The 15,371-nt window shown below is 36.1% G+C and overlaps 1 protein-coding gene across 1 annotated transcript in view; it reads right to left on the bottom strand.

The window, feature by feature from the left end:
* Positions 1-1,062, bottom strand: part of ppargc1b (peroxisome proliferator-activated receptor gamma, coactivator 1 beta) — a 111,857-nt gene extending 110,795 nt beyond the window's left edge. Inside the window, exon 1 of the mRNA XM_008420859.2 lies at positions 971-1,062. The gene's annotated coding sequence lies outside the window, so the exon portion shown is untranslated. The remainder of the gene's footprint in view (positions 1-970) is intronic.
* Positions 1,063-15,371: the final 14,309 nt, after the last annotated feature.

The raw sequence follows: 15,371 nt of genomic DNA, 5'->3' as shown, positions 1-15,371 counted from the left end.
TTGCTACCAATAAGGATGAAGAGGAAAAAGCATCAGCAAGCTAAAGCATGACCAGGAAACAAAAATGTTCAACGCCAAAGAATTATCATGATTGATGCACAAAGACTTTTTAGATTCCATGTGCATGATTCCTTCTGACCACACCCTGAAAGGTATGTGTACAGAGTGACGAGCCCAGTTTAAAATTGTTTGAACAATTAACTTGGGTGCAGCATTAACAGAAACATCTTAAACTGCAATCTCTCATGCTGAAAAGCCTGGAACTGGTTGTGGAGGTTAAGACACCCCTCACTGATATGGAAATTCTGCAGATTGTAGCAAGGTTGTAGAAATTTTAATCTAGCATTGCCTGATGTTTGTGTAATGAGGGTGAATCATGTTAGTCCACAGCATTTGATGGAATAATGAATGTCTGGTCTAGAGATTGTTTGATCCAAAATTTTGGGGTTCTGATTTGGTCCTGACATCTAAATATATTTAAATATTTTTACCATAAATGTTGTCTTCCAACAAAATTTCAACATTTCCAAATCTTTCATGCTTTATGGCAGAGCATTAAAGCTCAAGGAATAATGTACGTTAGTGCTCTGCATTGCAAGTAGCCTTCCTGTTGCTTCTACTTTAGTTTTTTCCAGCACTAAAATATCTCTGGTTCCACCAACTGTAGGTTTCTGCAGCAATATCATTATTGTGTTTTATTTTTTACCTTAAATTAACCTGTCATATCTCAAAACATACCAATGATATAAACACTGACCAGATATGATATTTTAACAACTGCCAAGTGGATTACATATAATTAATAGCACCAAAGGAAAGAGGATAAAGTTTTGAACAACTGATAAGCAAAGAAGTGGCAATTACAAGATTAAATGTCAGGTTTTGCCAGATGAGTGGTGGATTGAATTGCAAGGAAGAGCGTTGCAATCGAATGATGATTTATTCCAAGAGAATTCAAAAAAATACTTACAGGACAAATTGAGGATACAACACAGGAAACAAAGGAGCACTGGAGTATGTGAGCATGAGAGGACACAAGAATACAGCAGCTGGAAATGGGAACTGGTGGGGACACACACACACACATGCATGCATACACACGCACACACACACACACACACACACTCTCGCACACAGGGGTAATCAGTAGAATGAGGAACACCTGGGGCAATTACTGGGGAAGGAACAGAGGAGTAAACCTAGAGGAGAAATAACATGATCCACTACACAAAGAATAAAATATCACAGTCAAAGAGGCTAAATGCAATAAATAGAATGGGAGAGGCAAAACCTATAAGCTGAAATAAACTAGGAAATAATCAAAATACAAACACAGATGCAACCCAAACACCCCAGAACCATGACAGTAAAATTACGTAGTTTAGAGTCTTCTGCTATTATTGCCTATTAAAGGTGTGCTCAGCAGATATGTAAATCACGTTAACAAGTTTGCAAATTTGTTTCCACTGGCATAACTGATTGACCCTGATATATATTTGCACCAAGACGTATGTGTGTGTGGCTGTGCGCGCGTGCGTGCGTGCGTGTGTGCACACACACATATTTGTCCTCTGTGTTATAAGATGGACCAGCGTCCAGGATCTACCCTCCCAGAATAAGCGGTTATAGACGATGAATGGACTGACATACAATAGTAATTTTGCTGTTTTCTTTTATCAACTCGAATTGTTTCAATTGCTGTCTTGTGTGAACATGATTTAACGATAGTTTACATTAAAAAAATAATAAAATGACAGCAAAAAGTCATTGAGTAAAAACACAGTTTGAAACAGCTAATTAGAAAATGCTAAACCAGCTTTTAATTACAGCTGCACAATAAACTGCAAGTTATAATTTTTAAAACAGAAGCCAGGATAGTTTTCTTTATCGCACCTTAGGGTGGCATGAAAAGAAACAACAGTCTGACCTTCAGTCCCGTTCTCTCTGGCCACTCCTCTGTCATTGTTTACTTCCTAGCAGTTCATAATTTACTTCAGCTGCAGACTGCCCAGAGCTATTCACACATGTAGTTTCCCTTATAAAATCTACTTTCCCAGCTACATCAGTTTAAACTACAATGTTACAATGTAACTTGTTTTATCAAAACCAAACAAAGTATATTGATTTAAATTGCTTTCTGTCATCGGATTGGTTAGTAAAAGGTACAGGCCAGAAGGCTTATGTTGCTCACTCCTCATTATGATCACATATGAAGAATTTCTACATTTTTGTTGTGAAATGAAGCATGAACACACCGACACATTGAGACAAGGCCCCAGAATGGGATCGTAAATGTGCTGACTTGACAAAAAATCTACATTTTCGCAGACAGCGCCTGAAAAGTTTTGAGGAGAATATCACATGAGGTGTTTCACAACATGACACGGAGGTCTGTGGTGTGCTAAGATGTTAGGAAAGGGTTTGCTTTACCTCCTTTTGCAACTCAAAGAAATGTGAATTTGTAAGATTAAGACATAAAACTTTTTCATCATGCTTTTGGAGATGACCTTTACTCCACAGGAAAAGGCAAATATTGAGTAGACACTGATTTCTGCATGAAATCAATACTTGTTAAATATTTGTGCAAAACTCTACAATTCTAGAAAAAATGCATATCAAAAATCTTTGTTTTTATAAACACCTGTTCTGGGAGACTTTTAAATTACACCTTTACTCACTATGTTAATCAGAGATCATCTTTGATAACCGGAGGAATAGTGACCTGATTGCATCTGTGTCAAAGAACTTGACATCATGGTATTATGCCACTTCAGCAAGTGTTGTGCCAGATTTGAAGGTCATTGTCCTGGCGGTTTTGTACACCTCTTTATTGATATCTTTACAGCAATTACATTTTTATTTAATCTGTCCCTGACATGTTGCTTCACAATTTCTTAGTTGACATATATTTTTAGGGAGTGTAATCTCCTTTAATTCATCCAATGAAGGTGATTATATTTATGAGGTTAAGCAAGTCTTGCACTATTTCTCATCATCCCACATATGTTGGGTCATATTAAAACATTTTTTTGTTGCTCTAAAAGTGGCCAAATGAAGCACATTTTGTGAAACATCAAGTACTGTCATATATATGAAATCTGTGTGAGTGGGTGTTACTTGTGCAGTTTTCTACTGTGTGTGTGTTCAGATGATGGGCAGTACTTCAAGTGGAGACAAATAAGTGTCAGTACATCTCTTAATGTCATAGAAATATGGGACAGAAACATGGATGATATTTTTATGCAGATCAGTTTAGTGATTTATAAATAAATAGTTTTATTTTACAGAAGTTTCAAAGAACAAAACCACAAAATCAAATCCACATGATCCAAATTCAAACTGTCATGGAGCCACTTTTATTGTCTCACTAGACGTTTATTTCATTATTTACTTTTAATCTGTTTGCATAATTTTAGATATTTTTCCTCCAACAAATTAAAAAAATCTCTAATGCTATTAAAATGCTTGTAAATGTTCTTTATTATCTTCAGTATTGTATAATTTTGTCAAATTATTTTCTTTATCTGAACGTAGAAATTCACACGTTTTTCCTTTAACCTGACGCAACCATTCCAAATCCTCTCCGTCTCCATCACAGTTTTCCTCTTCATCTCATTTAATGTTTCATTTATCCTCTCCTTCTTCCCATTTCATCTCAGAAATCTCTCTGTGCTCCCACAGGGTGCTGTTTCCTCACTCTACACAGCTGTGATAACAATGCAATTGAATTTGCACCAAAACAACATTATTCTCATTCCGACTAACTCCAGTGATCCATTTTTGCTTACAAGCTCCTGCTGCTTGTGATGTCTAGTTTTTATATCTGCTTATAAAACAATTTTTTTTTGCTTGTTTTAGAAACAAATACAGAGAAAAGTAAAAAAGAAAAAATAATATGTCAATTTAACTGATATAGTTCATATAAACAACTGGAGGTTTCTTGGTCACATGCAATTTAAAACTTAGTAGAAATCATTACAGTAGAGCAAGAAAGCATCTTCTACTGGCTGTTTGTTTATTTGCAGTTATCAGTCTTTTTGGAAGACCTATTGAACAGTTACTGAGTACAGTGGAAAATGTTCTTTTCTTATGTTGCCATCAATTTTTCAAAGTGTACCAGTCCGTCTTGCAGCAAACAACAATTCTATTCTCAGGCTTGCAAATTTGCTCTTTTATCCTCTAAATGAAAAAGTGGTAATTACAGCCAAACAGTTCAATGTTTACTTCATTTGACTTTAAAATGCTAGTTTTTGTCCCTGGGTGCATTTGAAAACTTTGATCCTACATTTTTATGTTGATTTTAAACTAACAACTTAACATGACTTCTCATTATGTTGCCAGTGTATTGTTTATTTATTGTTTGTTCATTATGTTATTCTGTTTATCATATAAAGCTGCGTCCTATAACATTATACAAGATGACAATGAATTTAAGGCGTGCCTCAACTAAGCCATAACACCATTATCCAAGCTTTCACCAATTTCTTAAAAGCATAACAATTTATATAAATAAACCTGACAAAACAAAAAACTCCAAAAATTCCCTTTCTTTGTACTTTTTCACAAATAATAAAAAAAATCATTTTGATAATCCTAGCTGACCTAAAAATTAAAAGTTTGGATTTCTTTAATGCAAAACATTTAGAAAATTCACTTATACATATTTTTATACAGCATAAATATGTGGTTCTAACTGTATAGAGATGTGTACTTTAGTAGTACCGTGTGGTTGCACATCTTATTAATTTTAGGGTGTGTTTATTTTAGGTACAAAACATTAACCAGAACTGTGGGTTAGGATGTCACTCACTTCAGGTAATGAAACATCCAACTTTATCTACTTATTCTGACATTGTTTCTTGTTTTAGGCCAAATATTTCAAGCTTCCATGAGCAAAGAAGCGACTGTTGGATTACAAGACAAACCTCTTCTGACAATCATCTTCAGCAATAGAGAACTAAAAGATAACTGGATCAGTCCAGCCTTTGTGAGCTGTTTCTGTAAAAGTCATCATAAAAAGTGATACCTGATGTCCATTGAGAGGAGTTGCATTCCTAGTTTCAGATGGAAAATGAGACTTGGTGGGTTTTTGTCAGTCTGGCTCAGCAGAAGGCAAAGCATGAAAGCGTTATACATATCTTTTTGAAACATTTTCCAATATGTGTTTGTGTCTTCAGTTCTTTCATGTTTAGATTTAATTCAGTTTATTTTTAAATGTCACCTTTTTCATTGCCTGTATGAAGGGCCTTGAATAACTTCAGCTCCAGACACGCTTTAGTTTGCCATTTGCTGCCTAAAAACAGGACAGATGTGACTGCTTTGATGTTTAATTAAGGTGAGATGTTCTGCTGCCTTTACTCGATCAGCTATTCACCATGAAAGGCAGTTCTAGTTTAATGGACTGTGAAACAATAACCCCTGCTGAGAGTAATACAAATGAACAGAACGGTGGGACCTGAACCTTGCTCCCATTTGGAAACCACATGTCCAATTAGTCAAAATTGATTAACTTTGGATTTGTTCCCTTAGACTGCTTGGCTATATTAGAGAAAGTGTTGTTAGTCTCAACACTGGGATACAAACCAGTATAATCCAGACCAAGTTTTGATGGTCAGGCTTCAGTTGTTCTTTATTATTGGTGCTGCTGTGTATGAATATACTAAATGGAAATGGTTATTCTTTAAGTCTACCTGGTGTCATTAAACATGTTCTTTGCTTTGGAGTGAACATTTTGAGCCAATAACACGTTTTAAAATATGAGTATTTGTTGGACAATGTTTCCTTTTTAATATATTAGTAACTGCATTTTCCCTCCAAGGTGAGAGTTTGGTGAGTGCTGTGTGTTTCTTTTTCTGTCAGAGTCTGTCTCATATTCAGGGTGTTCTAATAAATTTCCATTACAGTCTATAAATATGATTCAATCCAAGTTGTGGTTAGATTGTAGGATGCACAGGACTGATTTTTCTCTCACCAGTAGTTGTGTAGTGTTCTTTCTCTTGAATCCCAAAGGATCTCATGTTGTACCTACATCAGATGAGCTGTCTCGTCTGTTTCAGTAACCCATTGTCTTCATTCAGTTCACTTGTAATCTGATAAACACTGAACTCTGCACAAACTTTAAGGGTTCAAAGTAGTAGAACTGATGCTGAACTTTTTCCAGAACCAGAAGATATTTTCAGCTGAATATGATCTTGCAATCTCTTCAGCCAGAATGCCAACTGATTTTGAAACAATGTCTTGTTTTATTGAAAGGGGAAAAACAACCACAAGGTTCCATATGTGGAAGTCACAAATTTGCATCCTTAGAGACAAAACAGACTCTTCCTGCATGGCATCAACAGACTTGGCAGCTGACGGCAAAGTCACAGATGTGCAAGGTGCGTCTAGGTTGATGAGCTGCAAATGATGCATAAATAACAGATGTGCAAACTACAGTGACTGAGAGAAGTATGTTACTGAATGAATGATCGAGAAAGATTATTTAATGTTTTAAATCTTGGATAACCTTTTTGTATGTAAATACGTTGAACTGTGAACTGTGGAGCATTTAAGTTGTCAGAATTTATGTAGTGTGATTAGGACACATTATATTGTTGCTCATAAATCAATCAATTCTTTTTTTTATGTAACTTAAAGCTGGGGAAGTGCCATTGTTAAGGTGAGCAAATAACCATGTGAAACAAGCATAAGAAATTGTGTTCTGATTGCTTATTATACTAACATATACTTAGTTTACAAGATCTGCACAAAATATAAATGCAGGAAAATGTAAGAATAATAAAATATGCAGAAAAGTACGTTTAGAAGTATAAATTGTGTTTGCTAAATCCAGAAGTTTAGCTTTACAGTGAGGATAAAACATTATCTATACTAAGCTAACTTCCCCACTTATGATTCTGAAGATCTGAAAGAAAATAAAACGTTTGATTTATAATCTTTTAAAAAGTCTGTTTCTAGGAATTGGTCTGTTAAAAAAAAAAGAAATGGGAAAAGTACTAAAAAGATACAAGTAAAAATATTATTTTTAAAGAGTAAGGTTGATTCAAATGACTTCAAACTCTACATGACTGATAACCTCTGTAGGCATTTACATTCAATAAAATGATCACATTGCACATCTGTCGCACGCACTCAGATACCATCACCATGAACAAGCTCTCCTCCATGTTACATAATATTAACTCACATAACCTGTGTTGTAAATCAATCACATGGGTATTGATCTGCTTGCATAGTGATGGCCATTGAGTTGCAATCATGCACACTTGCACTCAATTAACTGTAAACAAGAGGATAAGCCGAGCATCGTCTTGCAAGGCAAATACCTGTTTGTTCAACTATGTCTCTCACTCCCGCCCTCTCTCTTCCTCCGTCTGCCACATAGTGACACAGAGGCTTAGGGCGCACCCCATTCAACCAAGTCATCCCAGTGTGTTCGAGTGTGCAATGCATCAGCTTTTTATCCACGACTGAGCACGCTGCACAAATCTGTACGCTAGACTGAAAGACAGATGGAAATATCTATGCAGATTTAAACAGCGAGTAATGCTGGGGATAGAGAGAGAGATGAGAGAAATGGAATGGCGGAGAGAAATATTTACCTCATTTAAAGCTTCAACACATCAGCAATTTGAACAAATGAACAACACTTTAAAACAAACTCAAACACTTAACGTGTATTCAACTAGCAATGAGCTTGCTTGTTTTACATTAACTGAGAGAAAGAGTAAGGAAAAACTTTCATTTTAATTCTGATTTATGTAATTCATGCCCTATGACTGAGCAGAAGAACAGAAATCAGCAACAAAATGCAAATGAATCTGAAGCTAAAATGCATGTAAACACTGATGCAGTATTTGAGCTTTCCCTTCTCTCCCACACGTTCATTGTTTCCCTGAACACAACCACGCAGCACCATTTAGAAAGTATTTGACCTCAACAGACTTGTAAACAAACTGTAGGTGGATTCTCAACAGCTTGTCTGTACTTATTAGTTTAACTTTCTAATATTTACTGTAACATCTGTAAAATCCCTAAAGATAAATTAAGCAAAAAAAACATCATTGAATACTGTTATGATCTCTGCTGTTTTCTCTTTGTATTTTCTGTTACTGATTTCAATCATTTAATCATTTAATTAAGCCAAAGTTCAGTGAGACCAGATAGGTTCCTCAGTCCTGCCTGATTGTCCAACTTGGATTGCTGTTCTCTAATTGCAGTTATTAAAGATTATCTACCTTTAGTCATTTTAGTGATCATAAATCAGTCTAATGATCTATCTGATAGTGATTTCTTGAGCTTTCCACTAAATGACACACCAAAAGATTCCTGTTTAATTCTAAGAATAAGGATTTATGTAATGTCAAGATTACAAAAAGCAAGATTACAACTTGTAACCAATGAAATGAAGAATTTTATAAGTAGTGTCATTATGCTGTTTTAAGCAAAATGAGCCCACAAACAAATAAAAATAGCCATTTAGAATAACATTTTTGAAGTGATTACTAAAAATCTGGAATTCATGAAGAGTTTATTGGTCTCTTTGTTGGCTGAAAGGTTTGTGTGACCAGCTTCTGAGCTCTAATGTCTCATTTTAACCTAAGAGGGGAAAGAAAAAGTGAAAGGAATTCAAAGTCCTGTGATGGAATGATGACCTATGCAGGGTGCACCCTGCCTGTCACTTATTGACAAACGGTGATAAGCACCAACCAGCCCCGCTGTGACCCTGCAGTGATTTACTGAGTCTAGAAAACAGATGAATGGTTGGAATTCAAAGTTTCTGAGACGCCTGGACCTTTCAGCTTTCAACAACAAAACTGCCACTAAAGACCTGAGGAATAAATGTCTTCCTTCATCCGTTGTGGTCTGTTACGTCAGCCCTCTCTTGGTCCCTGCTTGGTTTTCTTGATGTGGGTTTTCCCACATGTCCGTGTCTTGGCTTAGAGGACGAACTGGGTCACTGGTCGAACAGCTGGGCCTGTCAGCATAGAGGTCACTTGCAGACTAGCAGGTGGTTGGTTCTGGCACAGGCTGCTGGATGTTTCCTTTCTTTGGATTCAGAATCAGGCTGGATACAAAGAGTGAACTTAGCACCTCACATCCATAGTAGGTGGAATGAAAACTGAAATCTTTTTCATACAAACACAAAGTAACAGTATAGACTATGATGTAAGCGGAAATATTTGATGAAACTGAATCTGAAAGGTTGATCAGATCTTTTTCTGACTTGGTGAAGCAAAACCTTCTTCTGTTGTTCTTTGTCTCTGACTCAGCTAAGCTCCTCTGCAGTGTCCTCTGCCAAGGGAAGCAGCGTCACGAGGGGCTGATCAGTTAGAGGTGGATTAAAGGTAACATGGGTGATACGTCACATAGGAGAGAAAGTGAAAAAACCCTGACCTCAGTGTTTTTTCTAAACCATTGTCTTTGGACTGAGAGAAAAAAAACTGACGTTATCACTTCAGACAATGCATATCCCATGACTGGAACTTTCTTCGCATTTGGAAAATAAAGTCAACACTGAACATTTTAAAGTTTAACAGCTAGTTGAGAGTTATTCAAAAGCTTCTTGGGATGTCAAATAAGGTCATCCACGTAAGCCAAATAAATATTTGATTTGTCCAGGGTTAAGAGAAACCTCCAGTTGGTTGTGATAGATGTTTGCTTGTACTAAGATTCTGCTGGAGATTTCTGTCCACTGTCGCATACTAAGTACGGCATGTTTTGCTGTAAAGTTAGTGACACCACGCAAGAGTGAAGTCTTAAATAAAAGAAGCTGAAATACAGGAACACTGAAATTACGAACCAGAAAAACAATTGAACAATTTGTTAATGGGTGAGAATTAAAAATGTGCATGAAGTTTATCTGCTTTGGATGAATGCACTTTCTGTCTGCTGGGTGTCATAATTACTACGTTCAGAAAAATAAACAATCCACCATGTTGCAGTTAAATCAATGCGTGGAAGTCATTTGATCTAACTCAAAACTTTTTGCTATAAATCTCTTCTTTGTGTTGATTTTCTTTAAAGTCTTAGTCTTGTTTTGATTTGTGGTCATGTTTTTAGTTTAGGTTGTGTTTCTTTGGATTTTGCCCTTACCGTCATGGCTCTGAACATTAAAATCGCAAAGGAGCCTTCCCATTAATTATTCTGTCACGAATAGTACGACACACTCACACAGAGACACAGAGACACATAAACTGAGCAAAACAGAGTAGCTGTTTCCTGATTGGCTGGGAACATCTCTTGTATCTGAGTGGAAAGAAGGAGAGTGAGGAAGAGGAGGGAGAGCTGACACTACCGGCCGACACGTGCTGCTCTGTCACATGACTCAGCGCTGATCTCTTTCCCTCGCTTGGGCTTTTTCCACGCTCTCCTCTCTGCTCTGCTCCATTTTTACTCTCATCCGGCCACATTCCTCTCTCCTCCCTGCATCATATATCCTTTTTTCCTTCTGTCCGTCTAGCTTCATACTCCCTTATCCTCGCAACCTCTTCATCCTCTCTTTGCTTGTATGGTAATTATGTGAACTTGCAGCGTATGAAGCAAAACAAATGAAACACGCTAATGAACCCACAAGCAATTCCTTACATCCTTGGATCCTGAATGTCTGTTCTCTGTTCTCTGTTTCAGAAATGTTTTAATTACTATCTTTTCGGGTGACATAGCAATGATCAAGCCTGGTGTTTCTCACACTTTTCTCTCATAATCAGTTTTGTCAGACAGCCGCCCGAGGCCCCTCTTTTCATCTCTCTTTTCCTCCTCTCAGGTTTTCCCTTCATCCTTGTCTTTGTTGCAGTCACTCATCCTGGTTCAGCTTCTAAATCTGTGTGGCAGTTAAGTTTTATAGCTGTGACCCTTTAGACAAACCGAATGGCGTATATCAGCCCACTTGTGCAAAAAATAAACACACATTCACTATATGCACCTATGGGCTACTGTAAGACAAAAATGCAGAGAGAGCATTTCCTCCTGTGATGGACTAAAACATCCTGTCAGGCATTGTTGAAAGACATGAGAAGGTCCAGCTTTTGCATGTTATTTCTGTTTTGGCTGGTAAACCTGAATTTCCCCCTTGCGGGACAATAAAGGTTGTTTCTATTGACACTCCTTCACACAAATAGTCAATTAACTGCTTTCTCTGAGGTGTGGGCTTCCCTTTTCATATTATTTATTTATTCTTTACAAAATCTGCTCAGTTAAGTTACACATAAATGAATAGAAAATATTGAATTTTTATGCTTTTTTTTACTGCTTTTGCTCTTTGCTGTTCTAATTTGTTTACAGTGTTGCACAAAAACAAAGTACAAACTTATTTATAGCAAACATAAGAAACATCCTTTGGGTAAAGCTGTGCACAACTTGAACAATATCATCAGTAAAAGCTGAGGTTCACTTGAGAGAAAGACATTTTACAACAGAATGATAAAGAAATGCAGAAAATATGCTGGAAAGATTTTGACAACTGGTTCATTTTTGAATGCAGTAACTCAAGCAATGAAATGTGAACTCTTTATTTCATAGGAAATGACTATTCTGCATTCATAAGTATAGTTCATTTTGACTGACATGACATAAACAAAGACATTGTATGGAAACAACTGATGAATGTCCAAAAGAATTAGCAATGTGTTGGAAGGAATGAGGAACTGCTATTATAATTGATTAAATGTTGTGGAGGTTATATTATAATGTAATTGAGGAGAAACGGTAAAATATAGTGTTAAATGCATATATCTGCATTAGGCTACATAAAGGTTCACACAAAAAGTTCTTAAAGTGTTGAAAACAGTATATATATTTAACAAATAAGATTAGCATAAACAAATTTAAAGAATGCGTTGAATTTGGTTTGGGTTTTTTCTTACTGCATTTCAGATTTAGTTTAATCTAAGAGTATTTTCATGATTTAGAAAAACTTATCACAAAGAGGGAGTTGATGAGAACATTTTTTCAAAACAGATATCCACAGTAATTAAAAGTTAAGCAGATAAAGAAGTTTCTAGTCAGATGAAAATTTTTGCTATGCTAATTTATGGTTCAAGTCTCTTCATTCCTTTTGGTTAATTCATGAAGGGAACCTAAGATGGCAGCACACTTTTACTAAAAATCAATCCCTGACCCTTGCTATGTGTGTGTGATTCGCATGGATTATAAGGTTTGCTGGTGTGTACAGGACAAAACAAGCATAAAGAACAGTTTCTCACATATAGGCTGTTTGGTCATCACAACACATCCTGCAGGTAAACAGCAGCTGCACTGATCCATATTCCATTGTTTTCATTTCACGGTTGTCAAAGGGGAGGAACGTGAGCAAAATTGCGCTGCGTGTTTTGGGCCACAGAAAGAATATTAAAAGGAATATTCACACTTGCATTCCTGCCAACTCATGCACATGCATGCACACACATGTCAACAGTCATATAAAGGCAGGGTTGCCCACGCAAAGCAGACAAGCTTGACAGAGTGGAAGGATGTGTTTGTGAAAGGTGGTCGGAGGCGCTGCAGTCCCAAGTGACAAGAAACTCTCTGTTTATGCAGCACTTTCTAGGTTCATTCAACACTAAATTTTTGAGGAAATGCTCAAAAATACACACAGACACTCTTGAGTCATCACTTGTTTAATTATTTTCAAGGAGACAGTTTGTTTCTCTTTCTTTGGTTATTACCTGATATTTGTCAGTCTATATTACGAGAAGATTTATTTAAAAATGTATGTAGGTGTGATCTTCTAATCACTCAGACATAAAATGACAAGATTCAAAGGACATATTTTTGTTGAGTCAACAGAAAACTAATCTGAAATTGGATCTTTAAATCAGGCTTTAAGCCATTTTTTCTTGCTGCAGGAAAGTAATTTTTGTGTGAATTTGTGTGAGTTGTATGTTCTAGGATTTTGAAGACTTTTAATATGAGTGGCAGCCATCGTAACTTGAAACTGGGAGTTTCTCACGGTCCTCTAACTTTCCAAGTCAGATGTCCATCTTTAAAAGACATTGTGTTTAAGTCTTATTGGCCAGTACATATCACAACTCAATCACTTCAACAGATGACTTTAACTAAGCAACATTTTAAACTCAAGGAAGCAGTAGGTTTTTCTTTTTTTCAAATCTAATTTACATACAGGAAATTAGATGAGTCTTCCTCAAAGTTGTGTCTTTCACCTTTATGTAATTACCAAGTTTTATTGAGTTCTGAAGTCATATTTCAGTAAAGGAACATTTCAGCTGATGAAACTCTGTAAAATATTTCTTTTGTATTAGTTTCATTGTGCATTAAACACGTTTTCATTATAAAGTTTTCAATGCAGAAGAGGCAGTAGCTGCATTTTCAACACTGAATTAAACACTTTAATTGACTCATTGTTACAATAGTTTGTATTAGATCATATCTGACCAAGCCGAAGTCCAATGTAAATCAAATTAAGAGTTTACAAAAAAAAAAAGTTGTTCACAAACAGACACTATCTGTCCCTGATCTGAATTAGCTTGAGCTATTTGGCAGGGGAAAAAAGGGCAAAAAAGTTTAATTTGTATCATTTTTATTCTACTTCACAATTTGTCAGAACTTTTTGCTGTAGTACCAGATAATATCTCAATAAATATGTAGAGGGTTTTGGCTGTAAAGTAACAAAATGTGACAAAGTTAAAGAGGAATGCTTTAGCAAGGTGTTACTGGTAAAAATCTAACACGATTAAAATAAAAAACCATGTGAAGCAATTTTCCGACCTCTGAACTCAGTGTGTGTTTGTGGGAGTGTATGAATTTGACCAGGGTGTTCCTGCATTGGTTAAGCATTCCAGTAAGAAATGAATGTCTTCAGAATAAAAGTTCGATTTTGTGTTTTTTTTTTATGCATGACAATACACAAAACAGCTTTAGTGGGAAACCATGTGCAAACACTGATTCATCCAAAGTCTATAAGGAGTTAAATGCATTGTATTTAGGTGTGTGTGGGAGTTTATGTGTGGGGGTCTGGCCTGTGTGAGAGTGTGAGGCTGACTCAAAGCAGCGGGTGTGTTTACTGCGTCGCATTTTTGTCATTGATGTTTCAATTGTTCAGAGAAACTTCAGCTTTTCAGCGCTCAAACAGCACAAACACACACACACACACACATTCACACGCACGCACACGCGCGCACACACACATTTTAGAGTATTATGGTAAACAAGACTTCGTATAAAATATGTCAAAAAAAAAAATCAGCCGATAGAAAAAAAAAAAAATCCACCATACCTCCTTTAAAGCAGTATTATATAAAATCAACTCTTTTGTGCTTTACATCATCGTATAATCTTACACATCAAAACATACCTGTTTTGATTCTTTCTTTCATGTTAGAGGAGTACTTTAATCGCCATGGCAACCACTTAGCCGAACAAAACGCCTGGTTGGACCTAGCCCCGCCTTCAAGATGAGCATTAGGGTTGTAAACTGTTCACACAGAAATCTGGTTGCATTATTTAGTAGCATGAACAACAATGAAAAGAAAAAATCATGTTTCTGCAGAAATATGAGAATTGTGTATTAAGATCTGCTGTGTGAACGTAGTCTAAGTTCTCAGTTATATATGGTAATGGCGACTCCGTTTCAGGGAGGCATTGCTTCAATTTATTTATTTAGTTTTGATGCCATACTTTAATTGCTTATCTGGTTTGTAAAACAATAAAAAGGTAAAATATACATATTTTACACTTTGAGTTTTTCTTGCTCTACAATGAAATTACCTCTTCAAAGCACTTTTGTATTCATAAGCCTTGCCTGAATTGTAAAACATTTGGTGCACATAAATTCAAAGACAGGGATTTATATTCTCATAATTCATTTTTATATTCTGAAACATTTTCTGTAATTATAGTGTATTTAGCTGAAGAAAAACACATTTTCTCCCCAAAAATTCTTGAGGAGCTAAGCTTCCTTTGCCCCTGATGTTTTTTTACTTTAAAGTATGTACAAAGCATGCACACTTTATATCTGCAGCTGTTGGTCCATAGCTCCGCTCCACAGTATGCATCTGGACTGCCGTTTAGATGGTACTTGGTCTTCCACCAGCTGCCTCATTCAATCATTATCCGTTTTCTCAAGGAAATCCTGCAGCAGAAGTACTCAGCTAGAATTGTTCATTTTTCACTGCTAAATAATCTCAGACAATGCATGACCCAGAGCTGATAAACAACACAGGAGAAAATAGGGACTTTTCTTCAGTCTCTGTATAATTATGAGTGGTTTGGCTACAATAAAAATCATATTTGAAGAAAAACAATGAAGTTACAAAACTGTCCTTATGACAAACTGCAGTACTTCTTTAAAAACACAGTAAATGAAATTCTTGAATTTCAAAACTGACTTCTCTTCCCCGAACAGGAACTCAGAG

This window comes from Poecilia reticulata, linkage group LG10, assembly GCF_000633615.1.
Source record: "Poecilia reticulata strain Guanapo linkage group LG10, Guppy_female_1.0+MT, whole genome shotgun sequence".
Taxonomy (NCBI): Eukaryota; Metazoa; Chordata; class Actinopteri; order Cyprinodontiformes; family Poeciliidae; genus Poecilia; species Poecilia reticulata.
This window is presented reverse-complemented; position numbering and strand designations above follow the sequence as displayed.